Here is a 10,981-nt window from a genome sequence, read left to right as displayed (position 1 = left end):
GCATCAGTCTTGTCATGACTGCTGTGTATGTAGGAAGATAATGTTGTCAATGCACTTTTAATATTGTTCGTGAATAACTTTCTGTTGAGTGACAGAGCTCAGTAACAGGAAATTAGTAGCTGTCAGACCCGCTCAGCACCAACCAGCATATGTTGTGAACTAATTATGATGAATTTTGTTTCAAAAATAGAATTTTATTCTGTAACATGCAACAGGTAATTAAAGTAAAGTTGGGCTCCAGGAAGGCTCTCAGATCCTTTCTTCTATGAAGGAGTTTTGCTCTGAGTTTTTTTGAAATGCAATACATGACTTCATTCAAAACTTGAAGCACAACTTCATCTGCTTTTGATTTAATGGTGAATTTCTGCAAGACTTACAATACAAAATGGCCCTCCTTCATTCAAAAGGCGAGATATGAGCCAGTCACAAAGTTTATATGTGGAACTGAATCCAGGCTTCCCATGAAGATTCAACATGTAAATTCTGGTCCAAGCTCATTAATCCTGCCGCACTTTCAGAAGTAACTTGGAGCCTTTTCTATTTAATGCTCTAGGTTTTTATGTATGTTTGGCTTGCTTGTATCTTCCTGAACTTCTAGGAAATAAAGAAAACACCTTGAAGGAAAATTTAGTTGTTCTCTGATAGGAGAAATTTAGTTTTCCCAAGGATAGTTAAGCTATTTTGTGATGGTACCTTCCTCACACCAGTATAAAAGTATATGCTTATCATTGTGGATTTAATTATTCACCTTTCTTAAGCAGCCCAGATTGCAAAAGATACTTCAAAAGATTGTGTGTATGTGTACATACATATGCTAGAGCAATGTGAAATGTCTGACTTTGCTGGAGAGGCAAGATGGATGAGCTAATATCTCTTACTGGATCAGCTTTGCTCACAGAGCTCTTCTTCGGGTCTGGAAAACTTACTCAGAGCACTGTAGCCAAATACAGCATGGAACAGGTTGTTTCGCAAGGGACCATTCAAAGTGAAGTGGTCCATTACCACCTAGTCATTGGGAGAAAGGAAAGGGGTGGGGAGAAAGCTTTGGGGAGGCGTGGGGGATTTAAAAAAATATTTTTTGAATCAAGCAAGGTAAATTCAAGGAGTGAGAGGTATTCACTACTTGGAAGATGGCTGGTGTGAGAGTGTTCATACAACATAAGTTTTCAGTCTTAGAAGAAACTAACAAGTATCCATGAGTCAGTATTCAACATTTCCACAACTGTAAGGAATTCTAGTCATTAAAAGTGAAGCATCTTCAAGGTAGAGCCTTAAAGGGTTTTTAAGGTTGTTGCAGCAGACACAATTTGAACAGGCTGCTCATTCTTAGAGGCTAAAGTGTTCACTCAGGAATTCCTGTAAAGCCAAAAGCAATGGTCTTCAGAGGATCCCAGTGCAACCAACGCAGGTTTGAATACCCTTAAAAAGCCACAGTTTCTGCAGTTGGTTTCACTCTGTCATACAGATATCATTTCATTATTCATCTCTGTAAGAGAGAGTTACTGTATTGGATATTTGAGAATTAAAGCTTTTAGCATTCTCTGATTGGATTGCTATGATTCTGTATGTTTCAAGTTATTTGATTGCTTTGAACACCACACAGTCAGTGGTGATAATCAGACCCTGTGTTTTGTAAATCTATTTTTTTCCTAGTTGTGTATATAGTGGCAAATGTTACCATGGAAATTGGTAAAGGAACTATATTATTTGTTGATATGCACCTTATCTGATACTTCCCTATTCGAATTTCTTATGGTCTGATCCTGCAAAGGTCATGAGATCTCTCAACTCCTTGTATCTTCAACTTCACAGACTTAAGCTCACTTGCAGAAGGCAGAAACTTAAAGGTCTAGGCTCCTTATGAGGGGCTGAGCTTGAATACTTCTCTCTCCCTATCCTCTATCTGAATGACACACTTATATAATTGTAGGCTCCAGGGATTCATGCAATTTAATCTTCCTTTTTAAGGACTGTATTTGGAACTGACAGTGCCAATTGCAGCATAGACACTAATGAGTGCTAATGTGGAACTGGTATGTTATACAAGTGTGCTCTGATCAGGACTATATTTGGTCTTTAATTGGCAGATACAAATTCCACTGAAATCAATAGGAATAGCACATAACACCAGGGCCAAATTCAGCTCTTAGTTATAATTGAATAAAGATAACTCATGTGTACTTCATTTGTATGAAGTGATACTTGGCTTTGTTAGTACTACTGCTAGGTATTACACATTGCATAGTCCAAACTTAGTATCACTAGGACTATGGCTGAAGACAGAGAGCAAAGTGTTTTTTAAAGATTGCTGTGGTCATTTGCAGGGAAAGCAGGCCATCTAGCTTATTTGGCCCTCTTCATATAGCATCTGAACTCCAGAATCGCATAGGAATAGGTCCCTTCAAACAAAACCTTGTCTCACTGCATGAGATGGTGGATTTGATTAGGACTGAGTTTGGTGTTACAGAGAAGTAGAATAGGACCTAAGGGGAATGCTTTAGTATAAATATTATATCTGCTACAATTGAAAGGGTTATTTCTCACTAGTCTGTATTGGATTTGGAAGTGAATTATCATGGCCACTGCTGCCTTGATCCACATGGCTGCCACGTACTACACCCTAGTGTTGGCTCCAGTGAGACAAGAAGGTATTCTCAATGCAAATGGGAAATGCAAGATGACAGAATGTTTTACTCCTACACTCAGCCTTTTGGGAGAAAAAATGGAATAAGATATGTCAGTATTCTTCTGCAAGGTCCACTTTTCTTTTCTTTTTTTTTTTTTTAAGCAAGGTGAGACATTGCACAGTGACATATCACCATGTTTGAACTGATTTCATTTTTACTCAGAGACAGTAAAAGTTAAGCCCCAGCAAAGTATCTCCTTTCTAGGCTTAATAGAACAGAAAAATACAGTAATAGAAGGTACATAGTACCCATCTATACGACTCATGTAGAGCCTGACTCAAAGTTACTTAAAGTCAATGGAATTGTTTTATTTGTGTTACAGTAGCACCTGAAGGGCCTAACTGAGATTGGTGCCCCATTGTGCTAGACTCTGCACAAACGCAGACTAGATGATAGTAATTAATTTAGGAGAAAGACTATTTTTAAATAGACAAGACAGAGGATAGAAGGGAACCCTTAGGCACAGAGATAAAATAACTTTCCCAAGGCCCTACAATAGGTCAATGGTAGAACCAGCACTAGAACACAGATCTTTTAATTCCTAACCAAGTACTGAATCTACCAACCCATGCTCCCTCAAGGAGAGACACCCCTTAACTCATTGATCAGGCCCAGGCTGCAGATTATTAAAAATGTAACTCTTTGTTTTTAACATTAAAGCAAAAGTAAACAACAACTGGCAGGGCAACAATCTTAATTAACTGGTTAAAGCATGAAGAAGAAAACAAGTTTTACTTCGTTACACAGCCAGTCAAGTAACTGGCTAAACAGCAGAGACCTGTTTCCCAAGAGTAAGTTCAATGTGCTCTGTTATTTGTATTTGTGAGGGTCTGAAATGTGCTAGTTTTGTTTACAGCTGTGAATGATGAAAAATGAATCACTTTGTTATTTGTTAAAGCTGAATAACAATGTTAAATTAGTCACACTACATAAACAGCTAGGGTAATTATAGACAGAGGAACGGTGCATTTTATGCTTTGAAGGGGGAAAAGATAAAATGAAATGAAAATAATGAACTTCGTCATTATTCTACCCTTCTTGTTTTAAAAGAGATTAAAAAAGCCATTATTCATTCTGCCATGATGAACGCATCCTCACCCAGTCAATGCTCAAATGCAGGACTGTAGCCAATCCTTACCTCACCCACTGTGCAGTCATAGGTCTGTGCCTTAGTTTCCTCTTTTCCAGCTCATTGTTTATATGGTTGCCCAGGCAGCCAGATGATTTGGGATTTAGCCTTACAGACAAACTTCTCTTAGAGTCCTTTTCCTTTCAGGGATAAGCAAATGAGCCTAGAGAAATATAGTTCTCTCAGAGCAGCCCTTTAGCCCTTAGTTCAGAGTTATCCACAGCCATGTGCCCACAGTCTCTCTTCCAGCCTCTCCAGTTTCTTTGAGTCAAGAGCCTTTTTTCCCTTCTGGGGGGGTTGTCAGCTTGACCCCTGCTGGTGTCATGGCTGAGGCATAAAGGAGCCCAGACCCTCCCTCAGTGCCAGGTTCTGGCCACGATATCCTAATACTGTGAAAGAGCAGATCTTCTTCATGAACCATACCCAGCTTCACTCCTCCCTGGACCAACTTCCTATACAAACATTTTAAGCCTTCCTCAGGCCTCTTCAGCCAACTCCCTCACAGATTCAGCCCCACAGGGAGCAACTCTTTCTACAGAGAGACCCATAGTCCTAACACAGGCCTCTGCTGCTGGAGAAACTGACTCCCTACAGCTCTCTCCTCCAACAAAGTGCAAGATATCCCAGCTGACCTGGGTCTTGTGTTGATGCTCTGGGAGATAAATCAGGCACAGGTGAGAGTGAGCCCAAATTTCCTTAAAGGGACCAGTTCCTTATGCAATAAGGGCAAAGATTTGACAAAGCACATAAGAAAAACAGATAAAGTTTAAAATGACTTTAGTGGGAGCTGCTCACATGATGTCTCTTATTATGAGGCCCCGAGTCCTTGTATAGTAGCAGTAAATTGGCATTAACAGTAGATGTCCTTTTTATTAGGAGACGGTGAAGAATGATGTACATGTCCAGAGTTCTACGGTACACATTCTGTAGATACAAATCGTGATAAATTGATACCTGTTTGATACAGTAATATTGTGGGATATTGTAATTGATTAATTCCTTTGCAAATAATTTAAATTGCAATGCTAGCACAGGAACTTGCTGGTTTTGAACATGTTTGTTTTAAATAGAGATGAGCATATAATTCACAAGGAATAATGTATGATGAATTTAATATCTTTTTTCTGTTCTAGGGATATCTTTAAGCAGATCTGTTTCATTGAACTCATTCATTGAGAAATGTTAATGCTATTTTTTATCATTGCAGACAGTTAATTAAGTTTTGGGCAGGACTCTCTCATCCTATAGGCTTGTACAATGCCAAGAACAGCACAGCCAAAATCTCTCTTGTGGTTTCTAAATGCAATTGTAATACATGTTGTAAACAACAATAATAAGTATTTGGCATTTAACATTCGCAACATGAGCTGCATAAGCAGTTGTGGTTGGCTTGGTTAGTCATATGGTACTGTTTGTTCCCCGATTAACATAACAAATATTTACCTGTGTGAGTACTTCTTTTTCCACAAAGAGTTGCCCTTGTAGCTACATAACACAGTTTTTCAAACATTTACTCCCATAAAACTCAGTCCCTCCCATATCAAGTTCATTTAAGAATATTTATCTAATACATATATTTATCTAATATGGCCTGGTATCAGATTATCTTCAGGGCATGCTATATAGTTCCCCTCATGAATTTTAAACAATGGGAGAACTATGAAGATATTCAGGCATTGGAAAGGGTGGATTGTTTCAATCTTTAAATTGCATAGCTTACTTGTTGAGGAGTCCCACAAGACATAATTGCTGCTTAGTTATAATTAACATAAATTTGCATAATTGTATTTTAACTTATGTCCAGGACATCTAGAGCTAATGGAGGGGTGCGTTCTGAACTTTATATACATAATTGTATCAAAGCAGTATGGCACATACAGTGAGATTAAAAATATCGACTGATTTCTATGTCAGTTGCTGATGCTTCTGATATTCCTCTCATTAACACTTTACTAGCATCTCCCTCAGTAGCCAAGCCAATATTTATAATTGAAATTTGCTCAACAACTGCTGTACGCACATGCCAAAGAACTGTCTTCCCAAATATCTGTGTAGAGGCTCATTTGTGCTTTAAGTGAGAGTTAGGCAGCTGAAGAGACTGAGAAACTACTTTGGATATGATTTTTCTCCAAGTAATCAGTAGCTTTTGAAGAGTTTTGTGGTGGGGAATGAACTCCTGCCATGCTGTTTCATAAAATCCCTGTGCCATGTATGAGAAATTAAGAGAGTGATTTCCAGCATCCACAGAGTGGGAAAATCTGTCTAAACTAACCTATGGAACAATTTGCAAGGGCTGTTCAGTCCAGCTGAACATCCGTCATTAGGATATAAAAAACAACCCTCTTGCATTTTGGCACTGCAGCAATTAGTCATGCTTTCACATACTGCATTCTGGTATTGTCATGCAGGAAACTTCCTAGCATCCTAGAATAGTAATAAGAACGATTATGCAGAGTGTGCATATCTTTTAAAGATGGCTTCCCTCTCCCTTTACTTTATTCAAAATCTCATTCTGTTTTTTTGAGCCAAAGAACGATAGTTTGTTGCTATGAGTTTTTAAGTTATAACAATCAGTCCCTCCTAGACTGTGTATATAGTACTGACCCAGCCTAACTTTGCTTATAGTTGACAATATGACTAATTTACAATGTGTGTGAATTGCTTCAATATCACGTAAAATTCCCCAGGAAATCAGGTAAACATTTCCTTGTGGGGGTGGGAGTTATTCTGTCATGAAACTCCTTCCCTGCATTGATCCATAAAGCCGCCACTCTTTCTCCTTCAAATCCTTGAAAGACACACTTCTGTGATGCCTACAATAAAACTAACAACTAAAGGGGGGCAGCCAGGTATAGTTGATGTGTATTTATTTATTTATTTATTTATTTTAAAGGGCACATAACGTATATAAAGAAGTGCATATACAAAAGTGAATGTTTAGGCTGTATCCATCTCACTCACCCTTGCCTGTTTTATTAGATTGTAAAGTCTTTGAGACAGATGAAGTGTATACTTACAAGGACTGATTTAATTAAGCTGGTGCTTAAGAATTGATGCTAAATATGATTCCATACCTTCCATCCCACTCATTGTCAGACTTTACCTAGCCCCAAGCCTCAGGGATTTGTGTGTTACACAAGTACTTCAAACATCATATTGGGAAACAGGATAATGGCAGGAGGATGGGCATCCCATTTGGTGGCAGCACGGCCAAAACTGGACTTGAAAAAAGGAACTTCACAATTGTTAGGAAATGACAAACACCGGAATCCCAGCTACCCTTAGAGCATTCTGTGTCATACCAGTGTAAATTAAGTGCATGCTTAACACAAGATGAGTATCAAAACAATAGGTTTGGGGGCCCAGTAAATATGATAGTTCAAAGAATGGCATGGACAACAAAGACGTGTTGTTAAGATTTAGGAGCTGCAAAAACTAGAGTTTATGGCCCAATCCTGTGAGGTGCTGAATATGCCACTGGAGGTTTGAAATATCGACTGCAATAGTTTTTAATGTTATTTTACCAAAACTGCCACATCCTAACATTTGTGGTGCTAGAGGTGTGGGGTGTTTTTGTTGGACTTGCTTTGAGCAATAGGAAATAAACTGAAAAGCAGGTTGCCAAGACTCTGTTAGAATTAAAGAAGTTTTCAGGAGTAAAGATATCTATTCCAACAACAGTATAAAATTTGAAAATGTGTACTGGTCACTTGACAACCAAATTAGGAAAAGTAACACTTTAAGGGCTTAATTTTCAGAAGTGGCCTCTGATTTGGCCCTCACAAATAATGGTACATGCATTTTATAGTGCTAGAATGTCTAAGTAGCTGATTGTGCTTACAGATAGAATACTTGGACATCTAAGTACTATGAAATAAGACTGCAGTTATTTGTGGGTGCAGAACTGGAGGCCAAGTTGAGGTCCTTTTTTAAAGTCAGGGCTCCCCAAAAATGCTGCTAATATTAATGAAGAACAACCACCCTGCTTTACTAAGAATGCAATCCACAGAAGTTCCTCTAAGTACAGCAATAAACTGAAGTGGTACTTTAGCAGGAACTGACTGACGGCTATGACATCGGCACCAGTCATTTCAGCTCTCCATACTTCCTTTATTAATAGAGCACTCTGAACTACCCAATGCAAGACAAACACACTTCCAAATTTATAAAGGGGTAGTGTCAATGAAAGATGGCCAGAATGACATGGCAGGAAATGGAAGTCCTCTATTTATTACCAGAACAAGCAGTGCCTGGACTGCAACAATGCAAGGTTCCATCACCGCACTGTTAATGAGCCTCAGTGATGGCCTGGAAGGACCACATCTATAGCAAGGAGGGCAGTTAGTGTCTGTACCTATAGGGTCCTTGGCCTCTGGACTGAGATCGCCAACAGGGGTGACAATTAATTTTTAAGATGTGCACATTTTCCACTAAAAACTATACTGATATGACTGAGCTCAGGGTATTCAGATGAATATAGACTGTTATTGATATCTTACAGCAATGAGGTTATTCACTTACTGATCAGTGCCAGATTTGATCTGGTAATCTAGAGTTAAGATGATCTATGCCAATCCCTATACAAACGTCTTTTGAGAGCTGATCATAAGTGATACACAAATAGTTTCAGGTTGAACAAAACTGCTATTTTTGGCAAATAAACTATTTGTCATATACCCAGATCTAGTTCACTGTTCCTTATAACTATGCAATTAATTTGTGCCAGTATCTTTATAGAAGTGGTTCTTGCTCTCCTAACAAAAATGTACAGAAATGTCAGAATGCTCCCACACTAATATATTTAAGAAAATTGGAAGGAGAAAAAGAAAAACACACAAGTAACGTAATTTTTATTAATCAATTCTTTTTCTGAAAGAAAGGAAAAATTAAAAGCCATTTGTAATTTAAAATATGGGAATGTCTGAAAGTTCACTTCTACAATCAGATTTATAATCAAAATTAAACATTCAAAAATAACACTCTAATTTTTCCTATCAAACTTAAAAGTAAAAATAATAGATTGACATGTAATAATTTAAAAGAATATGCCAACTGATAATAAAGACAACCCAATGGTCCATAAAGTAATTCAAACAGAATCCGGAGGGTCTTGTTTTATGAGTTCTCACAGAACTTTCCAAAATAACACCTAAAACTTAATATCTCCAGTAGCTGGATATTAACAAATCAGTAGAATGCTGCTTGATATTCTTAATAGACAATAGTGCTTTTATTCAAAAGACTTATTCTGCGGTCAGTGTGCAGAGATTGAGACTGAAACGATCGGGTCATATTGAACATCATCAACAACAAAAATCTTGTTTTTAAATCATATTACAAAAAGCAGTCAGAAGACTTGGATGCCCTATGACACTGCAATCCAGAGGTTAGGGCGACAACTTAAATGATTTTAAATATTAAAAAGAGCTCAAATTCCACTCTCGTGTAACTGCACTGAGTGAAAAAAATCTTAGACCAGCAGTAAATTTGTCCCACAAGCTCTGGGTCACACTTTAAAGCTTTCTATGGGGAATTTTGCATGAGAGTGATCGCTGTATGGCTAAATTCCTCAATAGTGTTTCCAAACTTTTCTTCAAAATTGTTAGAACTTGTCTTTTTAAGGAAAAGGGGATAATTTCAGGTCAGTCATCTGTTCTCAGATACTACATTATTTCTCAGCTGATTTTGAATATCCAGAGCCCTAGGGTGAAATCCTGGCCCTGCTAAGTCAATGGCAAAACTCTCCTTGACTTCAAGAGCCAGAATTTCACCCACAATATTGTCATTATGGTTCTAAAATGCACTTATGAATATTGAATTTTAATGTTTTTCCCTATTTCTCAAGTTTGTGACTGTCTTAAAGCACTGAGGTCAAAGGCTGTGTGCATTGCAGTCAATAATACTAAAAAACAGTGAAATCAATAGTGACCATTTTGCAAGTGAAAACTGACATGTACAAGCCTGGTTAGATATTAGAATCATAGGACTAGAAGGGAGCTCGAGAAGTCATCTAGTCCAGTCTCCTGCACTCATGACGTGACTAAGTATTATCTAGATGATCCCTGACAGGTGTTTGTCTAGCCTGCTCTTAAACATTTCCAATGACAGACACTCCACAACATCCCTAGGCAATTTATTGAAGTGTTTAACTACTCTGACAGTAAGGATGTCCAACTAATGTCAAACCTAAACCACCCTTGCTGCAATTTAAGCCCATTGTTTCTTGTCCTATCCTCCGAGATTAAGGAGAACAATTTTTCTCCCTTCTCCTTGTAACAACCTTTTATGTACTTGAAAACTATTATGTCCCCTCACAGTCTTTTCTTCTCCAGACTAAACAAACAAATTTTTTCAATCTTCTCTCAGAGGTCATGTTTTCTAGATCTTTACTGAAACAAAATAAATGTATAGCACCATACAATATAAGCTCAATAAAATATATTACTCTAATTTTTATATCAATCAAAAGATTATGGCAGATAGTATCCTAAACAGCAACTTACAGTAAAAACAAAAGTGCAAGGGAAAATGATCAGATATAACCATCCTGATTTTTTAATACAGAAAGTAAAATGTACCACATTTTAAAAAATTGCCTGAACTTGCTAATAGTCATTTTCTATTCAAAGTACTATTGAAGAATGAGATTTTCAGAAGTGCTCAGCATTGACTTAACTCTGTTCCCACTGCAATCATTTGGGCTTTCACCATTGACTTCAATGGGAGCAAAGGTAGGTCAGTGATGGGAGCTTTGGAAAATCCCACCTTAAGATTTTTCTACAAGAATCTTAGTCTTTAATTGAAAAATAAAAGCCACACAACTATGCCTGGGTGTTTAAAAAAAATAGACCTATAAAGTTAGGGCCTGATTCTCCAGGGCTTTGCATCATCACTTACATACAAAAGGTATCACCAAGTGGTAGCATTTTATGCTCATTTCATACAGGTGGAAATGACTACCACGGTGCAAATTTGAAGATATTCAGGCCTTTAATCTAAATCTGTTCTGATTTTCATTTGTGGCATGGCCAAAAGGAAACAGCCAATTATGTTTCTATTATTAATCACCATTATCTCAATTGCAGTACTTAAGCTGACTAAATCTAATCTACAGTTGTACACAAATTCATGTTTGGAGGTATTTGACAAAAATATTGAAGTGTGC

This window comes from Gopherus flavomarginatus, chromosome 3, assembly GCF_025201925.1.
Source record: "Gopherus flavomarginatus isolate rGopFla2 chromosome 3, rGopFla2.mat.asm, whole genome shotgun sequence".
NCBI lineage: Eukaryota > Metazoa > Chordata > Testudines > Testudinidae > Gopherus > Gopherus flavomarginatus.
The sequence above is the reverse complement of the archived record's forward strand: the minus strand, read 5'-3'. Positions refer to the sequence as shown.